Source organism: Piliocolobus tephrosceles, chromosome 3 (assembly GCF_002776525.5).
Source record: "Piliocolobus tephrosceles isolate RC106 chromosome 3, ASM277652v3, whole genome shotgun sequence".
Taxonomy (NCBI): domain Eukaryota; kingdom Metazoa; phylum Chordata; class Mammalia; order Primates; family Cercopithecidae; genus Piliocolobus; species Piliocolobus tephrosceles.
The window spans coordinates 60,933,658-60,957,087 of record NC_045436.1 but is presented as its reverse complement, the minus strand read 5'-3'; positions in this window follow the sequence as shown (position 1 = coordinate 60,957,087).

Genomic DNA, 23,430 nt, shown 5'->3' with positions numbered 1-23,430 from the left:
AAAAAAAAAAAAAAAAAAAAAAAAAAAAAGGATTACACTTGAACAGAAATAGAACCAGAGACAGGCCAAGTCGGAAGATAGAACCACAAAATTATTGACCCAGTACCACAGGATTAATTGATATAATCGTTTTGAGGCCAGGCATGGTGGATCATCCTAGCACTTTTTGAGGCTAGGTCAGGAGGATTGCTTGAGACCAGGTGTTCAAGACCAGCCTGGGCAACACAGCAAGACCTTGTCTCTGACAAAAACATAAAATATTAGCTGGGCATGGTCATACCTGCCTGTAGTCCTAGCTACTCAGTAGGCTAAGGTGGGAGAATTGCTTGAGCCTGGAAGGTTGAGGCTGAAGTAAGCCATAATTGTGTCACTGTCTTCCAGCCTGGGCAACAGAGTGAGACCCTGTCTCTAAAAATAAATAAGTAAATAATAATAAAATAAAAAATTAGCCAGATGTGGTGGCGGGTGCCTGTAGTCCCAGCTACTTAGGGGACTGAAGTAGGAGGACCTCTTGAGCCCAGGAGTTTGAGGCTGCAGTGGGCTATGATTGTACCATTGCACACCAGCCAGGGTGACAGAGTGAGACCCTAATTCTGAAACAACAACAACAAAAAATCATTTTGAATTGAACGGCTGGGTTTTGCCCTCTCATTTTGGATCTCATTCTTTTCTTCACTGAATATTTATTGACTGCCTATTATTTGCCAGTTCTGCTAAGTGCTGAGGACATTAAGATGATAAGGCACTGGCCCTTTCCTTCTAGGAGCTATCATGTGGATAGTAAGGGAGACAGACCTTGGGAAAAAGGATAATCAGACCACAACATCCTCCATGCCATCATTGAGGTATGAAGAGAATGCAGGGGGACCCAGAAGATGGAGTGACTAACTTGTCCTAGGAAAGTCAGGGAGGAGGGAACCCTGGGGCTGAGATTTAAGCATAAGGAGTTTACTCATGTACTGAAATTTTGTTTCCCAGATTTTAGTTTGATCACACTACCTCATAAATATTAGAAAACATCTTCTGGCCAAATATGGTCTCAGCATTTGTTCTTTTGGTTCTGCAATTAGTGACAGACCGTAGTAGCATCTCTGGAATGTTCTTCTGAGCCGAAGAATTTAAAAGATGTCATATATAATCAGAGATAAACTGCATCCTTGAGGCTTAGCAGATAAATGCTCCCATTTGTTAAGGAGTTTTATGGGAGACTTTTACTTCGGCCACCCAGTATTTACTTCCTGTGGCAATAATGCTATGTTAAATAAATTATGAATGGGAAAGATGATCATTCTGAAATGGGAATGTAGAAGCTCTAGGTCTGGGCCAGATGGATAGAAGCTGCTGTCACTTGGTGTTGGGAATGATCTAGACTCTGCACACACAGTTGGGATTCCCTTCAAGGTTATTGGACTACCTTAGACCAGAGGTTTGGCTTGATGGTGATGTCACCATCACCAGCGGGAAGGGCAGCATGGTGGCAGTGTCTCTCAGTGGCCTTCCCGAGCCCTCCAGTGTGGTTTCTGTTCATTTTTAAAGAAATAAAGTCTGATTTAGAGCTTTGTATTTCTTTCTTAGTGTTTGTTATAAAAGTGACCATTAAATACGAGGTTTTAGTGACTAAAACAGTTGGAGGCTACAGTTGGGCTGACAGCTTTAGCGCAGAGTTTATTTTCTTTCTTTTTTTCCCTCCTGCCTGGCTTCAGCTTTAAATTAGATTGTAATAATCATAACAAAGCTTCTCCCTGTCCTTAGTTGAAAGCACATTGCAGACCTGAACTCTTTCTGAGTATTTATGACAGAATCCCACACCATTTTAGAGCTTTCATCTTCCATGTGCTCAGCATTTTATGGGTCTCCGTTTTCTATAGCATTTCTGAAACTATGGTTCAAAACCATGTGAATTCTCTCAGGCACCAGAAAGATCTAGGAAGAGTGTATCCCGCTCTCCTCATTGTTTGCATAGATATGTTGACACTGTCATTGTGTTAACACTGGAATACACAGTAAAATGGGTTAGTTAAGGCTTTAACTAACTTTAACTAATATGGCTTTGCAGTCTTATTTTCTGGGTATATTCCCAACTTAGGTACTTACTAGCTGTGTGACCTTAGATACCTTAGCAAACATTTCTGTATTACATCTTCTTAGCTGTGAAGAGAGAACAATGGTAGCACTCACCTCCAAGAGTGGTTGCGAGGATTAAACTAGTACTTTCAGCACTTGGAACAATTCCTTGCAGCAGTAAGTGCTTAACAAATGTGAGTTGTTGGTATTATCCCAGAAGTTCATGAAGTTACATAACATAATTGATGAAACTGGATGGTCGTGTAGTCATAAAATAATCCCACTTTACTTGGTCTGCCTGTTTGTGCTTGCTAATGGTATGGTTAGAGGATTTTAAAAGTTAGGCAACCACAGTCAATTGGTGGCTACATTGAATTATCATTTCCTGGAGACAGCAGGAGGCAGTGTAGTTTAGCTATTAAGAGCATTGAGTTTGAAATCAGAAAGCGTAGTTGAACAGCAGTTCTGTTACTTACTTGGCCTCTTGGTGGCTCAGTTCCCTCATCTGTAAAATGGAGCTAATTCCTCACAAGACCTTTTGTAAGAACAATGTATGTGAATGTCTGGAGCACACATTAAATACTCAAAAAAGTTTTCAAGGGTGAGGGAAGGAGTGAGGAGAAGAGAGATTGATTTAAGGTTAGATCTGTTTATTTATCATGAGTTCCCTGGTAACAAGCAATGGAGATGGGAGTTTGCTCAGAGCAGTCAGCATCCAGCTGTGAAAGGGAAACACTCAGGCTCTTTTAACTTTAAGAATGTTGAAAGAAATTACAAAACCAAGAAGGACAAATGGCAATTTGCTGCTGTCAGTATTATAAACATCAGTGTGAGGGTGGACAGTTTAGCTCAGATGAGTCATTCTGGGTCTGTCCTGTCTTGTCCGGAAGCTTCACTTGCATAAGATGGGGTGCCATTGGCAGAGGAAAGAAGCGAGCTGAGGACCCAGTCTGTCTTCTTACTACTGGAAATAGTGGTAGTGGCTGGGCTGTCCCAGGGTTTATTCACTGTTAAAAGGTTCTGAAACTTTAGGGGTATAAAACTCAAGTAGGGAACTTGTTAAAAGGGCACCTTCCAAAGCCTCATTCACAAACATTTCAATTCAGTAGGTTGTTGGTAGTGCCCAGGAATCTGCTTGTTTTTGGGCTCTCTAGGTGCTTCTAACACAGGTGCTTAGAAACTACATGTTGAGAAAGACAATTGCGGTGAGATTGGGCAGAGTAAAGTTTCCGGTAGAAGGAGCTTCCTCCACCAGCCTTTTCCCTAGCATTATGGTTTGCTTCTAAAAAGGAAACAAATAAGCAGAAAATGAAACAAAAAATCCAAATTTGCTTTATTTTGAGGCAAAGCACTACTTAATAACTTGTGTCAATTGTTTCTCACAACACCGCATGAAAGACTTAATATTAATTCCATTCGACATTAGAGGAGTCAGGGACTTTTGGTGCAAGCTTGAATTACAGGCAAACATTGCACAGGTTCTTCAGTTTGTCTCCAGCCATCTGGGTATTGCTAAACACATCTGTTTCTTCTCTTGGAGAGGATGCTCCAGTGTTGTCACATGGTTTAAATTATGTCAAGAGTGGAGGTTCCGTTTGTCCACTTCCCTGGTTTGCAGGGATGGCTCGGGGGAGCCTTGGTTTGCCGTGATTGGCATTCATCCAGGGCCCGGGCATTTAACTCTGAATTTTGATTTGGGCATTTGCCTGGTGTGATATTCTGCCAGGGCCTTCCCAGTCTGTTCTCTGCTGTTTTGCTCCTAAAGATTTATGGCTAATGAAGGGATAAAGAAAGGTCGCGGCGAGAGGCGGCAGCATGTGGTGGTGACTCATGGTCTGGGCCTGGTGTGGAGCCAGTTTGGGTGGAACGTTCCACTGGCTGCTGCGCCTGTTTTCATGTGGCTGTTTGCCACAGCCCTGCAGGAGGCAGTTTCTTGCCTGTCTCTGGCCAGAGAGGCCTGGTGATTCTGCCTGTCCCCTGCTGTTATGGACTCAGGTCAGGGCACTAAAGCCTGGTGGCCTTTTGACAAACAATCTCACAAATGGGGGCTCAGGAAACAGTGGGATGGGCCAGTCCTGGGAAGGGTCAGGTTTTCCCCCAAAGCCACTCCAACTTGGGGGACACAGTAGCAACATGGGCCGAAGGAAGTCAAGTGAAGCTACTAGTAGGACAGGGTTTCTCAGCCTCAGCGCTGTTGACATTTTGGACGAGATAATTCTTTATTACGGGGCTGCACTGTGCATTGTAGGATGGTGAGCGGCATCCCTGGCCTCTGTTCACTAGATGTTAGTAGCCCCACAGCCCCTGTCAGTTAATGCAACCAGCAAAATCACCCCTGGTTGAGAACCACTGTGGTAGCTTGGGTTCCAGGCATGTGGCCAGGGTTAAGAAGATCCATCCTCCATCCTGTTTTTATTGGGCACTTACCACGTGGCAGGCATTCTTTGCATTCATTATCTCATTTAATCCTCATAACGACCCTAAGATGAAGGAACTCTATTGCTCCCATTTTCTGGATAAGAAAACTGAAGTTTACAAAAGTAACTTGCCCAAGGTCACATAGTGTGGGGCTCACATACCTGTCAGATGCCCCTTCCTCACCCTGTGGCCGTATGTAATGGAGCCATAATATGGAAGTCTGGGAGAAAGCTGCAATGCATGACAATAGCTGGCATGTAGTGTAAGGGGGGCTGCCTATTGAGCTCCAGGGCTGGGATTGAGGAGTCTAATTACAAACCCTGTGGAGATAGTTAAGGGCTTATGTGAACTTGAATACCAGGTGGATGATTCAAATAGAGATGCAGCTACTGGAAATGCCATGTAGGTTGGGTGTTGGTTGCAGGTAAACTTTTACCTATGCCCAACTGTTGTCCCTCACCTGTTCCTGACACTGGATTCCCTGAGATATGACTCTTGATGTGAGCCCAAATGTGCTTTTTCCACTTCAAATACTGCTCATTGGACTGGGGTCTCTCAACCCAACCTCCATTCCTTCCTTAGGGACCAGCCCTTCTCTTGCTTGAATCTTAGCCTCTTCCACTGACACCCCGCTGCCTTGGGTTGGGGCGTGCCTGAGCTATGACTTGTACGTTGAAATGACTAGCCGACGCGAGGTTGCTGGTCACCTCTGGCACAGTACCTGACAACTGAAGCTGGTGTGATCTCCAGTGCATGTAAAATACTTGTAGTTTATAGGAACTGATGATTCTGAATTGAATGCCAATCCTTGGGAAGGTTTGTCCATCAATAATTGCATTTTTAAAAGGAAAGATCAGAGTTTCTGATATTGTGGTTTCCTCAATATCAAAGGCACCAGGTGGAGGTGAGAAAGATGTTACCTGAAACCCAGGTGAGCTTCTTCAATGGGGTTTTTGGGAGTGCATGATTACTTTGTAGTCTGGCTGATACCTAGAACCAAATGGGCTTCAATTTGAAAAATGACATTAGCAGATAGCATTAGCTTGAATTACATGGATTTCTCCTCTATTTACACTCAATTAATTAGCACTTAAACACATGTGCAATGTGAAGACTGGGAATACCTTTGCAAAAAGGAAAGTTTTAACTGAGTTGCAAAGCCTGCGTGGGACCTGCAATTGTTTGGGGGGTCCTACTGCTCATGGACCTGATAGACGCTAATGTCCCACAGAGCCTTCTCAGTGTGACATTTTGCTCAGTACAGTCACTATGCAAGTTTTAGCATTTCTGCAAGACTGTGAAATCATCTCTGTGATTCCCCTATGTTCTTAATCCCTTTTGCACTTCTGTGGTGGTCTTGCCCTTTCTCAAGAATATTATCGTTGGTACTTGTTGGTTCAAGGGGGTGTCATTTGAAGGAACATCATAAAATAGCAAGACTGCTCTCTGGAAATTTTTTGCTTTTGCTCACTCTGTTTCTATCCTTAACTTATTTTAAATACTAGAAAAATAATATATGTTTATGGAAGATAAATTAGAAAACATAATCAACAAAAAAAGAGGAAAAAATTATCTTATAATTGTGCAACTCAGAGATAGCCACTGTTAACATTTTGGTTATGTACTTGTGTTTTTGTTTCACTTTTAACAAAAGGAGGGGATAGAAGAAATTATCAGAACACATGTGGCATTTTTTTTTTTTTTAGTAGAATTTAAAAAATGCTTCAAAAAACCTTTTGATTTATTGGCAAATAGGTCCTGATCACTGTGAATGATGTACACAGTTTTGGAAATATACTAAGAAATGCCATTATTTGTCTCCTTGCTGATAAAGGGTATATCTATAAGTGTGTGTGTGTGTGTGTGTGTGTGTGTGTGTGTGTGTGTGTGTATGTAAATGAACTGTCTGTGGCTCCTGAAAAAGAAATTCTGTTGCTGGATTTGGTGACTCACTGCCAAGCTCTGCTGCAGGCAGGGAGCAGATTCTAAGTTATTCAAGCCAAACATTTTGGCCCTCACGGTTTATTGGCTACTGTGACAGACTTCTCCTCACACCTCACCTCCTCACTGGCACGTGGACATATCAGGCATTTTGTTCATTTTGCTTCTCGATTTCCCCCTATTTCAGTCACTCCTTAGCATTTCTCGAATTTATACCAGTACCACCCCAACTCCCTAATATACAATGTTAGAAATACCCAGACACTTCCTTCTTGAGGTCACTGCAGGAATCCACCATGTCCCTCTAAGACTTTGTCTGTTCATGTGTGAGCCTCCTTAGGGCTCCTAAGCTGTCCTGAGGGAGCAGCTTCTCTCAGGGAGGGAGCACCACTCACCTTCATTCATTCACAGTCACTCAGAATAACACTGTTTCCTTTCCATGCCAACGTGAGATCAGGGTATATGACTGAACTCAAGGTTCATCACACCCCGAGGGGACAGGCTTGGGGAGATGAGGGAGAGTGAAGAACTGTGCTGCTTCAGTGGAGAACTCCTCACTCTACTGGGTAAAAGAGAATTTTGTACAGAGTGTCATGACCGGTAAGTTATTGCTGAGAAGATGCAACCTGGGATCATAGTTTTAAAAAGTTAAAAAAAGAAGTATTTAGCTCCAGTTGGCAAAAAACTAGAAACAGGAAAAGATAGTGTAGCCTGCTTTAAAGGATCACAGAGTGTGCCTGGATGGGTAAGGGCTTTATATGAAGAGCTTGCTTTCCAGCTCCATGGTGTTTCCCTCCTTCTGCTTTCAGTGTTTTTGGTGTGTTGTTTGAAATGTTTTGAAATGATCCTAAGTCAAAATGAGGCTAACAGTAATTGCTTTCTAAGTTCCAAGCGCTGTTGTAAGCACTGATCACGTAGTCACTAATTTAAATCCTACAACAACCTCAGGGGAGGACCCATCACCACTGTTTTACAGACATGAAAATGTAGTACAGGCTTCAAGAAACCTACCCAAGGTCACACAGCTGGTAAGCTGCAGAGCTAGGATTCCGGCCAGGAAACCACACTCTCTGCTCTGCCTCCTCTTGCAGTGAAAGTGGCCATAGGACTCTGAGTTCCGGTCAGAGCTCTGCTAATAATTTGCTGTGTTATATCTTTGGGCCTCAGTTTCATTATTTAGCTAAAAAATTATACAATCCTATAGATATGTTAATGCTATCCCCCTCTTGAATACATCTAGAGAGATAAATGCAATTTGCCTCAAAGGAAGTTCAGATTGAATTTTGCATCTAGCTCCTTCCTCTTTTGGTCTTAATTCCACTTTCTCTGCAGGAGAGAATTGCTGTACTGCAGTCAAGTCTCTGTTATAAGCAGAGACAGTTTCCTTGGAGCAGCTGACCTCATTGGGCCAGTCCTATTCAGTAATAAAGAGGGGTTAGTTATAGCTTTCCCATGAAAAGATTTAAGAGGGGGCAATCCAGAGAAATGGAAACATTCTTAATTAGCAAGCACATCATCTCAAGTTTCCAAGATTTTTTAATCCATAGAGCAGAGACATATTTAAAAGGAGAGACAATATGGTTTGAAGGACTAAGCACCAAACTGACTGAGGGAAATGCCTTTATCCTACTGATTCGCCACATGTTCCCAACAAGTCATTTGGCCATTTAGGCTTCTGTTTCCTTGGTGAGGTTGCTATGGTAAGGCCTGAAGAATCAGCTGTAAAACTCGCTGCAAATATTGACTTCTGATGATCTTGTTCAACCTTGGGAGGTGAAGTTTCTCAGCATCTCATCTGTTTGTATGTCTCCTGGAAGCCTTGTAGCCCTGACCCTACTGATAGAGCCCAGCTGTTGTCTGTTACCTGTTCATGACACCCACCTTCCTTGTTCTGTCTGATGATAGGCTCAACGGAGACTGAGGTGTTTGTAACAAGGGTGATAGCAAACATGGAGCATGGGACAATTGTGGTGACTTTGTACTGACTCATCGTCACCAACAAAATAACTTACTTCATGAGGAACTCTGCATATATTTCCTAACACCTAGTTCTGTTCTAGGGGTTATCATAAACTTGGGACCAACTTTCTAATTTTTTTTTTATCTCTCAAGGCGAAATGCATCCCTTTCTTCTTTATCCCATGCATAGGTAAACATTACCCATAGTCATATTCTAGCTTTTAGAAAAAAAAATAATTCGAGTCTGAATTTTCTCTCCCATTCTTTAACAGTGTCTTTGTTTTCTGGTTTTTGCTCCCTGTATTCCACAATTCACTCTTGTCTCTGCTTCTGACCTTTATTGATGCTGCCTCAAGACTCAGTTTCCATAAAGTGAGATCATTTGTTCCATATTTAACTGAATATTAAAAAGACAATAGGCCTAGGAGAAGAACAACTCTTTGCCGTAACATCAGAGAAGCTGACCACAAATATGGTGCTCAGGTGGAGGGGTAGGGGATGATGCCAGAAGGGAAAATCGGAATCAGACTGCAAAAAGTTCCCTATGTCACATTGAGGAGTTTCAATTTTAAGTTTCAAACAACCAGAAATTCATAGAAAACATATGTGTATATATATATGTGTGTGTGTGTGTGTATTCACATGAAATCAGATCTCTTGTTTAATGAGGTTCAGTTTGTAGTTCAACAGAAATGTTTGATAAGCACCAATTTTGTGTCAGGGTCTATGGTAGGTGCTTGGAATACAAAGATGGGTAAAGCATGCTCTTACTCTCAAGGAGGAGATGGAACTACAACATGACAAATAATAGTACATGAGGAGTTAAGAATAATTGCTCAGTCTTTATGCTAACAGAAGGTTTTAGGCAGAAGAAGGACAATGTTTAAAAGTTAAAGAAAAATAGCTCTGCTGGCTGGGCACAGTAGCTTACACCTGTAACCTCAGCATTTTGGGAGGCCAAGGTGGGAAGATCACATAAGTCCAGGAATTTGAGACCAGCCTGGGCAATATAGTGAGACCCTATCCTTATATTATTAAAATGATAATTTTTAAAAAAGTTCTATTGTCAGTGTGGAGGGTAAACTAGACAGTAAAAACAGGGAAAGTGTTGACTGTAAGTTTCCATTCAGTGTTAGTTGTCTTCATTATAATAATGATTATCATCAACTTTTGTCCTTTTGACATGTGAAATCATACTCTGGGGACTCTTACCTAATATATTTCTTTCTAAAATTTAGTAACTGGCACCCATTTGGACAGATAAAACACAATGATGGTACCAAGACAGCAAGTCAGTTGGTGAAGGCCAGATTTGCTTTACATACCAAGAGTTCTTGCCTGTTTCCAAATGTTTTAGGTGGATGTAGATTCTTTGGAAATTGTCCAGCTAAGGCTTCTTATGAATACAAAATATTGCTCTAATTAAAATTGTTCAGGCCCAAGTTACCTTTTTCCAATAATTCACTGTGATTTATAATTGGAGACATATACAATATCAAATTACCTAAGTGGGGAGGGGGAGGGAGGAAAAGAAAACTAAGCTCTGTTGTAAGAATCAGTTGTCAGAATACTGCTGACTTCATAAACGAAACCACTCAGGCTTTCTCCCAGGCAGCAGTTGATATATTTATAGCCTTGTAATTTGGTTACTTATCACTTAGCTTATAAGTGAGTCACCCATGAAATACATGCACAGAGACCAAACGTGCTAATTACAAAGGTAGAGTGCAGATGGGAGGGCCCTGTTAGGACCCCTGTTTAACAGCAGTGGCAAACTGTTGGGAAAGGATCATTTATCATGAAATGACATGAAGACTCAAATGGCAGAGCCTTCGAGTCTGGCTTTAAAGAGCTGTTCAGCTTTGCTGCTGTCAAGTGGGGCTCCCTGTCTCATCATCACTGCCTTCCAGTTTGATGTGCTCTGTTTGTTTCACAGAGGGGTAATGGGCGGACAGCAGAGAGGGAGAGCGGTGGGAAGGATGGTAAGGGAGGCTCAGGGCAGGGAATAGCTGAGCTATTTGAGAGAAAGCATTTGTGTTAACTTACTTTTTACTTCAGAAATGACATTCTGACAGACCTGTCAGAAATTACATTTATTTTTAAATTTCCACATTATTTTTTTCCTGAAATGATTTCCCATTCCAGACTCTACCTGGTGAAATCTTGTTCATCTCTCAAAACTCATTTCAAAAACGACTTCCTCCATGGGAACTCAAAGGCCTTAAATTTTCTTTCACGCATATTCCTAGCATATTACATTTAAATGGAAAGTGCTACATTTAGGTGTAAGAAAAATTTCAAGTTATCAGCCAACACATTGTCCTATATCAAACAAAGGTATATTTAAGGTTATTTCATCAATTATTTCCAAAGCTTTCTTTGTGACTAAAATTGTGGGTTCACCTAGCATTAAAAAGAATGAATCAGGCTGGGCATAGTGGCTCATGCCTGTAATCCCAGTACTTCGGGAGGCCGAGGTGGTTGGATCACCTGAGGTCAGGAGTTCAAGACCAGCCTGGCCAACGTGGCGAAACTGCACGTCTACTAAAAATACAAAAAGTAGCCTGTAATCTCAACTACTTGGGAGTCTGAGGCAGGAGAATCGCTTGAACCCAGGAGGCGGAGGTTACAGTGAGCTGAGCTGAGATTGCACTACTGCACTCCAGCCTGGGTAACAGCGAAATCCATCACAAACAAACAAATAAATAATCAAACAAACAAACAAACCTGAACAAAACCCAAGAAGAATTAATCAGTTACTTTCAGGACCAATGGCATTCTTTCCTCCCCCCAACCTGGTCCTTATTAAAAAAAAAAAAAAAAAAAAGAACCAAATATTGGGGAATTTTCTTAAGCAAAGTTATGTATTCAAAAACCAGCTAGACCTGGAAAATTAATTCACTCTGCTCTGAATTTGGATGCACTGTTTTATCTCTCGACTTAACTCTCTGAGTGGTCCATTTTATCTATGGAAATCTAGTTTCAAGATGTTCTGGCAGCAAAGAAACTCAAAGCCAGATTAGTTGCTAAATTACAAACAAGAAGCCACAGTACTTAAAAGCAAGCTTCACACAAAATAATGTTTTCATGTTGTTTAAAAGATATACTCCAAGTCTCCTTTTGGAGGTTGGATGGTTTAATAGATCCTAACACGTACAGAGGGAAAACTACCCGTCAGTACTTGGATGCTCTTGTGAAGCTAGAGTCATATCTGGGCACAGGGAGGATGACGTCTCTGTGGCCAGTGCTGAGCGTGGTTGCTGGCAGGTTTTGGTAACAGTGATTCAGAGGCTGCTGTTGATCACTGGGAGAGATCTAGAATTACCGCCAGTGCCTGACTTCAGGGCTCTTGGATTGGAAAGACTAAGGCACATCCAAAAAACTCACCCCACTGTACCCTCCTCCACCCACATTCCTTCATTGCACAAACAAAGACATCATTTGAGACTTAGGCTGACATTGAGATGTCATTTCTTCATTTATTAATTCATTCAAGAGATAGTTGTTGGATGTATATTGTATTCTGAATACTGTGTGAGGTGGAGAAAAAGAAAGATCTATTTCCACAAAGCTCCTCTCCTATCCAGGCTAGTGTAGCATGAATTATTCTTGGTGAGCATATAAGGGGTCTAGAGATAAATAGCAACTTTTTCTGAACTACTCATGTATCATTTGAAAAATGATGTTTTTTTGAATTTAAGTAATTCATAAACATGGTTTAAAGCATCATGTACTGCGGAAGGGCTTATATTGAAAAGAATCATTATTCTGTCCTACTCCTCCCTTCTCAGAAATCCTCACCTTTAACCAGTTCTACTTTTAATGCTTTTGGTAGTAATGCCTATACCTCTAAAAACATGCTTACTATGAATTCTTGGTTCATCCATTGTAGAAACTATTATAGATGAGAAGTTTGCTCATCTCTCTTCTTTTTTGTAATATCACTGTTTTTAGTTCTTCTAAAGTTAACTTTTGTAACTCAGAATAATGTACTTAAACCCTTCTTTTTTGTTCAATCAGCTATGAACATAATCTCTTGACCATCCACTTTGTAGGATAAGGGCATTCATATTCCTATCCTTTCTGCCAATTTTTATATGCCTCGTCACCTTCTCTTTTTTCTCAGCTGTAATTTTGCCTTCACTGTGTCAAGTTGATAATGTTTATGCTTTGTCTGTAACATAATTATTTTCAAAAGTCATATAAAATTATCCATTGTAGAATTTTCTGAGGACTTATGTCAAGCGCAGTGGATCATTATTTCTGGAAAGAGCAACTCTGAAAATTGGAGCAGTATTCTGGCCTTTCTTCTACAGATTGTGGTTCCTCACAAGGTTATTAATGATAGTCTGAGCTCAAACCTGGAAGTCTTTTTATTTCCTCGCATTAGAAATGTGTCTGGCTTAGAGTTTTGAGTTAAAGTTGCTTGATGATCTTTGCTATTTTCTCACCCAATCTTCTTAGACCTCATTTTCCTCCTAATATTTCCATACTTCAGACCATCCTTGGTGGAGAGGAAAGTTGCCAACTCCTTTTACCATCTTCTACTTCTGTTATAGTGATAACACTCTAACACTACCTCTGTTATAATGATAACACTGTGCCATATTCCCCAGAGGTACCCTTCCCTTCCTTACTCATCTTGTCCAAACACAACTTTTATTTTTTATTTGCTTTTTAAAAAATTGATCCAAATACTCGTTTTTGATTTTTGAGTTTAGGTTCATGGGGTACATGCACAGGTTCATTATAAGGGTATATTGTGTGATGCTAGGGTTTGGGCTTCTAATGATCTTTTTGCCCAAATAGTGAACATAGTACCTGATCGGTACTGTTTCAACCCTTTTTCCCCCCATCCCACTTTTGAGTTCCCAATGTCTATTGTTCCTGTTGTTATGTCTGAGTATACCCAATGCTTATCTACCACATATGAATGAGATCATGTGGTATTTGGTTTTCTGCTTATATGTTACTTCACTTAGGATAGTGGCCTCCAGCTGCATTCATGTTGCTGCAAAAAACATGATTTCATTCTTTTTATGTCTGTGGAGTAGTCCATGGTGTGTATGTACCACATTTTCTTTATCCCACTATTGATGGGCACCTGGGTTAATTCTGTGTCTTTGCTATTGTGAATAGTGCTGTAATGAACGTATGAGTGCGGGTGTCTTTTTGGTAGAATGATTTATTTTTCTTTTCGTGCATACCCGGTAATGGGATTGCTGGGTTGAATGGTAATTCTGTTTTTAGTTTTTGAGGAATCTCCAAATGCTTTCTACAGTGGCTGAACAGATTTACAGTCCCACCAACAGTATATAAGTGTTTCCTTTTCTCCATCACCTTGCCAACATCAGGGTTTTTTTAAATTTCAGTAGGTTTTTGGGGAACAGGTGGTGTTTTGTTACATGGATAAATTCTTTAGTGGTGATTTCTGAGATTTTGGAGCACCCATGACCTGAGCAGTGTATACTGTACCCAATGTGTAGTCTTTTATGCCTCACCACCCCCGCCACACTTCCTCCCGAATCCCCAAAGTCCGTTGCATCATTCTTATGCCTTTGCATCCTTATAGCTTAGCTCCCACTTATAAGTGAGAACATACAATATTTGGTTTTCCATTCTTGACTTACTTCACTTATAATAATAATGGTCTCCAATTCCATCCAGGTTGCTGCAAATGCCATTATTTTGTTCCTTTTTATGGCTGAGTAGTATTCCATGGTGTGTGTGTGTGTGTGTGTGTATATATATATGTATATATATATCACATTTTCTTCATCCACTCATTGATTGATGGGCATTTAGGTTGGTTCCGTATTTTTGCAATTACAAATTGTGCTGCTATAAACATGCATGTGCAAGTATCTTTTTCATATAACGACTTCTTTTCCTCTGGGTAGATACCTAGTAGTGGGATTGCTGAATCAAATCATGGGTCGTTCTTTAAGCAATCTCCATACTGTTTTCCATAGTGGTTGTATTAGTTTGCATTCCCATCAGCAGTGTAAAAGTGTTCCCTTCTCACCACATCCACACCAACATCTATTATTTTTTTATTTTTAAACTATTGCCATTCTTGGAGGAGTAAGATGGTATCTCATTGTGGTTTTGATTTGCATTTCCCTGATCATTAGTGATGTTGAGCATTTTTTTTTTATGTTTGTTGGCCATTTATATATCCTCTTTTGAGAAAGTTTCTTCATGTCCTTAGCCCACTCTTTTATGAGATTATTTGTTTTTCTTGCTGATTTCCTTATATGAGTTCCTTGTAGATTTTGGATATTAGTCCTTTGTCAGATGAATAGTTTGTGAAGATTTTCTCCCACTGTGGATTTTCTGTTTTTTAAAAACAATTTATTATTATTTTATTTTTCCATAAGTTGTTGGGGTACAGGTGGTATTTGGTTACATGAGTAAGTTCTTTAGTGGTGATTTGTGAGATTTTGGTGCACCCATCGCCCGAGCAGTATATACTGCACCATATTTGTAGTCTTTTATCCCTCACGCACATCCCATACTTCCCCCCAAGTCCCCAAAGTCCATTGTGTCATTCTTATGCCTTTCTGTCCTCATAGCTTAGCATCCACATATCAGTGAGAATATATGATGTTTGGGTTTCCATTCCTGAGTTACTTCACTTAGAATAAGAGTCTCCAGTCTCATCCAGGTCACTGCAAATGCTGTTAATTTATTCCTTTTTATGGTATAGTATTCTGTGTGTGTGTGTGTGTGTGTGTGTATATATACACCACAATTTCTTTATCCCCTTGTTGATTGATAGGCATTTGGGTTGGTTCCACGATTTTGCAATTATGAATTGTGTTGCTATAAACATGTGTGTGCAAGTATCTTTTTGGAATAATGACTTCTTTTCCTCTGGGTAGATACCCAGTAGTAGGATTGCTGGATCAAATGGTAGTTCTACTTTTAGTTCTTTGAGGAATCTCCACACTGTTTTCCATAGTGGCTGTACTAGTTTACATTCCCACCAGCCCTGTAGAAATGTTCCCTGTTCACTGCATCCATGCCAGCATCTACTGTTTTTTTATTTTGATTATGGTCATTCTTGCAGGAGAGGTGGTATTGCATTGTGGGTTTGATTTGCATTTCCCTGATCATTAGTGATGTTGAGCATTTTTTCATATGTTTGTTGGCCATTTGTATATCTTCTTTTGAGAATTGTCTATTCATGTCCTTAGCTCACTTTTTGATGGAATTGCTTGTTTTTTTTCTTACTGATTTGTTTAGTTCATTGTAGATTCTGGAGATTAGTCGTTTGTCAGATGTATAGATTGTGAAAAATTTTTCCCACTCTGTGGATTGTCTGTTTACTCTGCTAACTGTCCCTTTTGCTATGTAAAACTCTTTAGTTTAATTAGGTGCCATCTATCTACCTTTGTTTTTATTGCATTTGCTTCTGGGTTCTTGATCATGAAATCCTTGCCTAAGCCAACGTCTAGAAGGGTTTTTCCAATGTTATCTTCTAGAATTTTTATAGTTTCAGGTCTTAGGTTTAAGTCCTTAATTCATCTTGAGTTGACTTTTGTATAAGGTGAGAGATGAGGATCCAGTTTCATTCTCCTACATGTGGCTAACCAATTATCCCAGCACCATTTATTGCAAAGGGTATCCTTTCCCCATTTTATGTTTTTGTTTGCTTTGTTGAAGATCAGTTTGCTATAAGTATTTGGGTTTATTTCTGGGTTCTCTATTCTGTTCCATTGGTCTATGTGCCTATTTTAATACCAGTACCATACTGTTTTGGTTAATATGGCCTTATAGTATAGTTTGAAATTAGGTAGTGTAATGTCTCCAGATTTGTTCTTTTTGCTTAGCGTTGCTTTGGCTATGTGGGCTCTTTTTTGGTTCCATATGAATTTTAGAATTGTGTTTTCTAATTCTGTGAAGAGTGATGGTGGTATTTTGATGGGGATCGTGTTGAATTTGTAGATTGCTTTTGGCAGTATGGTCATTTTCACAATATTGATTCTACCCATTCGTATACATAGGATGTGTATCCATTTGTTTGTGTTGTCTAAGATTTATTTCAGCAGTATTTTGTAGTTTTCCTTGTAGAGGTCTTTCAACTCCTCCGTGGTTAGGTATATTCATAAGTATTTGTTTTTTCAGCTATTTTAAAAGTGGTTGAATTCTTTTTTTTTTTTTTTTTTTTTTTGAGACGGAGGCTCGCTCTGTCGCCCAGGCTGGAGTGCAGTGGCCGGATCTCAGCTCACTGCAAGCTCTGCCTCCCGGGTTTATGCCATTCTCCTGCCTCAGCCTCCCGAGTAGCTGGGACTACAGGCGCCCACCACCTCGCCCAGCTAGTTTTTTGTATTTTTTAGTAGAGACGGGGTTTCACCATGTTAGCCAGGATGGTCTCGATCTCCTGACCTCGTGATCCGCCCGTCTCAGCCTCCCAAAGTGCTGGGATTACAGGCTTGAGCCACCGCGCCCGGCTGAATTCTTGATTTAATTCTCTGCTTGGTCACTGTTGGTGTGTAGAAGAGCTACTGATTTATGTATATTAATCTTGTATCTGGAAACTTTGCTGAATTCTTTGATCAGTTTTAGGAGTTTTCTGGAGGAGTCTTTGGGGTTTTCAAGGTAAATGATCATATCGCCCTCAAACAGTGACAGTCTGACTTCCTCTTTACCTATTTGCCCTAAAGTTCTTTCTCTTATCTGATTGCTTCTGCCTAGGACTTCCAGTACTATGTTGAAGAGGAGTGGTTAGAGTGGGCATCCTTGTCTTGTTCCAGTTCTCAGAGGGAATGCTTTCAACTTTTCACCATTCAGTATTATGTTGGCTGTGGGTTTCTCATAGATGGCTTTTATTACATTAAAGTATGTCCCTTGTATTATGCTGATTTTACTGAGAGTTTTAATCATAATGGATATTGGATTTTGTTGAATGCTTTTTCTGCATCTGCTGAGATGATCATGTGATTTTTGTTTTGAATTTTGCTTATGTGGTGTATCCCATTTATTGACTTGAATATGTTAAACTATCCCTGCATCCCTTGTATGAAACCCACTTGATCATGGTGGATTATCTTTTTTATTATGTTGTTGGATTTGGTTAGCTAGTATTTTGTTAAGGATTTTAGCATCTATGTTCACCAAGGATATCAACCTGTAGTTTTCTTTTTTTGTTATGTCCTTTCCTGGTTTTGGTATTAGGGTGATGCTGGCTTCACAGAATATATTAGGGAGGGTTCCTTCTTTCTCTATCTTGTGAAATAGTGTCAAAAGGATTGGTACCAATTCTTTGGATGTCTGGTAGAATTCTGCTGTGAATACCTCTGGTCCTGCACTATTTTTTGTTGGTAATTTTAAAATTACCATTTCAATCTTGCAGCTTGTTATTGGTCTGTTCAGGGTATCTAATTCTTCCCAATTTAAGCTAGGAGGGTTGTATTTTCTCAGGAATTTATCCATCTTTTCTAGATTTTCTAGTTTATGTGAGTAAAGATATTCATAGTAGCCTTGAATGATCTTTTTTATTTCAGTGGTGTCAGCTGTAATGTCTCCTGTTTCATTTCTTAGTGAGGTTATTTGGATTTTCTCTCCTCTTTTCTTAGTTAATCTTGCAAATGGTCTATCAATTTTATTTATTCTTTCAAAGAACCCGGTTTTTGTTTAATTTATCTTCTGTATTTTTTTGTTTGTTTGTTTCAATTTCATTTAGTTCTGCTCTGATCTTGGTTATTTCCTTTCTTCTGCTGGGTTTGTGTTTGATTTGTTCTTGTTTCTCTAGTTCCTTGAGGTGTAACCTTAGAATGTGCTCTTTCAGTCTTTTTGATGTAGGTGTTTAGGACTATGAACTTTCCTCTTAACACCACCTTTGCTATATCCCGGAGGTTTTGTAGATTGTGTCATTATTGTCATTCGGTTCAAAGAATTTTTAATTTCCATCTTGATTTCATTTTTGACCCAATGCTCATTCAGGAGCAGGTTATTTAGTTTCCATGGTTTTGAAGGTTCCTTTTGGAGTTGATATCCAGTTTTATTCCACTGTAGTCTGAGAGAGTGCTTGATATAATTTCAATTTTCTTAAATTTATTGAGGCTCATTTTATGGCCTATCATATGGTCTATCTTGGAGAATGTTCCATGCACTGTTGAATAGAATGTATATTCTGCAGTTGTTGGATGAAATGTTCTATATATATCTGTTAAGTCCATTTGTTCCAAGGCATAGTTTAAATCCATTGTTTCTTTGTTGACTTTCTGTCTTGATGACCTGTCTAGTGCTGTCAGTAGTGTATTGAAGTTCCCCACTATTATTGTGTTGCTGTCTATCTCATTTTTTAGTAATTGTTTTATAAATTTGGGAGTCCAGTGTTAGGTGCCTATATGTTTAAGATTGTGATGTTTTCCTGTGGGACAAGGCCTTTTACCGTTATATAATGTCCCTTTTTGTCACTTTTAACTGCTCTTGCTTTAAAGTTTGTTTTGTCTGATATAAGAATAGTTATCCCTGTTCACTTTTGGTGTCCATTCGCCTGAAATGCCTTTTTCCATTCCTTTAAGTTTATGTGAGTCCTTATGTGTTGGGTGAGTCTCCTGAGGCAGCAGATTGGTTGGTGAATTCTTGTCCATTCTGTGGTTCTGCGTCTTTTAAGTGGAGCGTTTAGGCCGTTACATTCAATATTAGTATTGAAATGTGAGGTACCATTGCATTTATCATGTTCTTTGTTGCCTGTGTGGTTTGGTTTTTTTGTTTTTTGTTTTTGCTTTTTAACTTGTACTTTTGTTTTATAGGTCCTGTGTGATTTGTGCTTTAAAGAGGCTCTGTTTTGTTGTGTTTCCAGATTTAGAGCTCCTTTTAGCAGTTCTTGTAGTGGTGTTGGTAATGGTGAATTCTTTCAGCATTTGTTTGTCTGAAAATGACTATATTTTTCCTTCATATATGATGCTTCATTTTGCTAGATACAAAATCCTTGGCTGATAATTGTTTTGTTTGAGGAGGCTGAAGATAGAGACCCAATCCCTCCCAGCTTCTAAGGTTTCTGCTGAGGAATCTGCTGTTAATCTGATAGTTTTGTCAGGTTACCTGGTGCTTCTGTCTCACAGCTCTTAACAGTTTCCTTTGTCTTAACTTTGGTTAACATGATGACAATGTACCTAGGTGATGATCTTTTTGTGACTAATTTCCCAGGTGTTCTTTGTGCTTCTTGTATTTGAATGTCTAGGTCTCTAGCAAGGCTGGGGAAGTTTTCCTCGATTTTTCCCCCAAGTATATTTTCCAAGCTTTTTGAAGTCTCTTCTTCCTCAGGAACACCAATTATTCCTAGGTTTGATCATTTAACATAATCCCGGACTTCTTGGAGGCTTTGTTCATATTTTCTTATTCTTTTTTCTTTGTCTTCATTGGACTGGGTTAATTTGAAGACTTTTTCTTTGAGCTCTGAATTTCTTTCTTCTACTTGTTCAATTCTATTGCTGAGACTTTCCAGAGCATTTCACATTTCTAAAAGTGTCCAAAGTTTCCTGAAATTTTTATTGTTTTTTCTTTAAGCTATCTATTTCCATGAATATTGCTCCCTTCACTTCTTGTATCATTTTTTTGGATTTCCTTGCATTGGGCTTTGCCTTTTTCTCTAGTGCCTCCCTGATTAGTTTAATAACTAAACTGAATTCTTTTCCAGTAAATCATGGGTTTCTTCTTGGTTTGGATCCATTGCTGGTGAACTAGTGTGATTTTTTCAGGGTGTTGAAGAGCCTTGTTTTGTTATATTACCAGGGTTGGTTTTCTGGATCCTTCTCACTTGGGTAGTCTCTGTCAGAGGGAAGGTCTAGGGCTGAAGGCTGTTGTTCAGATTTTTTTGTCCCATGGGGTGTTCCCTTGATGTAGCACTCTCCCCGTTTTCCTATGGTTGTGGCTTCCTGTAAGTTGAACTGCAGTGATTGTTGTCTCTCTTCTGGGTCTAGCCACCCAACGAGTCTACCTGGCTCCGGGCTGGCACTGGGGGTTATAGAGGGACTGGCAGTGGGTGGGGTCCTAAAACTCCCAAGATTATATGCCTTTTGTCTTCTGCTACTAGGGTGGGTAGGGAAGGACCATCAGGTGCGGGCTGGGCTAGGCATATCTGAGCTGAGACTCTCCTTGGGTAGATCTTGCTGCTGCTGCTGCTGTTGGGGATGGAGGTGAGATTCCCAGGTCCCTGGAGTTGTGTACCTAGAAGGATTATGGCTGCCTCTGCGGAGTCATGCAGGTTGTCAGGAAAGTGGGGGAAAGCCAGCAGTCACAGGTCTCACCCAGCTCCCACTCAAACTGAAGGGCCAGTCTCACTCCAACTATGCCCCCACCCCCACAACAGCCCACAGCCCATTTCTAGGCAGTGAGGGAGAGGGGCTTGAAAGCTTGCCCCAGGCTACCTGCCTCCCAGATGGGGTTGGTTCTTCCCCCAGCTGTGAAATCTGCACACGGGATTCATGCCCTCTCCCGAGTTCTGGCCAGCAGGCTTCTTGCCCCATTCAAATTGTTACAAAGTTCAACTAGAGATTTCCTTGTCCCTATGGAATTTTACTCCCTGCTCCTCTGGCCGCCCTCCTGATGAATCCCTGTGTTGCTAGCAGGAATGGCCTGCTTGGGGACCCAGTGAGCTCTCAGGTCCTTTCTGCTGCTTCCTGTACCCCTGTATTTCACTCTACTCTCCAAATTGACTCAGCTCCAGGTAAAGTCAGAAACTTTTCCTGCAAACAGACTTTCAGTTTCTCTAGTGGGGGTGTGTATTTGGGAGAGGTGGGTCTCCCTTTCTCACTTCTGCAGTTGGGGCACTCACAGTATTTGGGGTGTCTCCTGGGTCCTGCAGGATCAGTCTGCTTCCTTCAGAGGGTATGTGTGTCCTCTCGGGTATGATGCTTTATTCTTGCAGTTAATTTGAAGCTAAAATTCACAGTGTGAGCCTCCTCACACTTATCTGTACAGAGCTGCAATCTAGCCCTGCCTCCCATCTGTCTTGATGATCAATATCTGGTTGTTTACTCTGCTGATTATTTCTTTTGCTGTGAAGAAGCTTTTTAGTTTAAGTTCCATCTATTTATCATTGCTTTTGTTGCATTTGCTTTTGGGTTCTTGGTCATGAAGTCTTTGCCTAAGCCAATGTCTAAAAGAGTTTTTCTGGATGTTGTCTTCTAGAATTTTTATGGCTTCAAGTCTTACGTTTAAGTCTTTGATCTATCTTGAATTGATTTTTGTGTAAGGTGAGAGATGAGGATCTAGTTCCATTCTTCTATTAAGTTGGTGCAAACATAATTGTGGTTTTTGCCAGTACTTTTTAATGGCAACAACTGCAATTACATTTGCACCAACCTAATACATGTGGCTTGCCAATTATCCCAGCACTATTTGTTGTATAGGGTATACTTTCCCCATTTTATGTTTCTGTTTGCTTTGTCAAAGATCAGTTGGCTGTAAGCATTTGGGTTCATTTCTGGGTTCTCTATTCTGTTCCATTGGTCTATGTGTGTATTTTTATATCACTACCATGCTGTTTTGGTGACTGTAGCCTTATAGTATAGTTTGAAGTCAGGAAATGTGATGCCTCCAGATTTGTTATTTTTCTTAGTCTTGCATTGGCTCTGCAGGTTCTTTTTTGGTTCCATATAAATTTTAGGATTGCTTTTCTAGTTCTGTGAAGAATGATGATGGTATAATATTTTGATGGGAATTGCATTGAATCAGAGATTGCCTTTGGCAGTATGGTCATTTTCACAATATTGATTCTACCCATCCATGAGCATGGGTTGTGTTTCCATTTGTTTGTGTCGTCTGTGATTTCCTTCAGCAGTGTTTTGTAGTTTTTCTTGTAGAATTATTTCACCTGCTTGTTAGGTATATTTCTAAGTATTTTATTTTTATTTTTATTTTTATTTTTGCAGCTATTGTAAAAGTGGTTGAGTTCTTGATTTGATTCTCAGTTTGGTCACTGTTGGTGTATAGCAGTGCTATGGATTTGTATACATTGATTTTGTGTTCTGAAACTTTAGTCAATTTATTTATCAGATCTAGGAGCTTTTTGGATAAGTTTTTAGGATTTTCTAGGTATATGATCATATCATCAGTGAACAGTGACAGTTTGACTTCCTCTTTACCAATTTGGATGCCCTTTATTTCTTTTTCTTGTCTGATTGCTTTGGCTAGGACTTCCAGTACTATGTTCAATAGAAGTGGTGAAAGTGGGAACCTTGTCTTGTTCCAGTTCTCAGGGGGAATGCTTTAAACTTTTCCCTATTCAGTATAATGTTGGTTTTGGATTTATTATAGATGGCTTTTATTAAGTTAAGATACATCCCTTCTATGCCAATTTTGCTGAGGGTTTTAATCACAAAGTGCTGTTGGATTTTGTCAAATGTTTTTTCTGCATCTATTGAGATGATCATGTGATTTGTTTTAAATTCTGTTTATTTGGTGTATCACATTTATTAACTTGTGTATGTTAAACTATCCCTGCACCCCTGGTATGAAACCCACTTGATCATGCTGGATTATCTTTTTGATATGCTGTTAGATTCAGTTAGCTAGTATTTTGTTGAGGATTTCTGTGTCTATGTTCATGAGGGATATCAGTCTGTAGTTTTCTTTTTTTGTTATGTCCTTTCCTGGTTTTGGTATTAGGGTGATACTGGCTTCATGAAACAATTTATCTTCTTTCTCTATTTTTTGGAGTAGTTTCAATACAATTGGTACCAATTGATCTTTGAATGTCTAATAGAATTCAGCTATGTATCCATCTGGTCCTGGACTTTTTTTTGTTGGTGATTTTTTTGTTACCATTTCAATCTTGCTGCTTGTTATTGGTCTGTTCAGAGTTTCTATTTCTTCCTGGTTTAATCTAGGAGGGTTGTATATTTCCAGGAATTTATCCATCTCTTCTAAGTTTTCTAGTTTGTGCATGTAAAGGTGTCTATGTAGCCTTGAATGATCTTTTGTATTTCTGTGGTATCGGTTGTAATATCTCCCATTTCGTTTCTAATTGAGCTTATTTTGATATTCTCTCTTGTTTGTTAATCTCACTAGTGGTCTATCAATTTTGTTTATCTT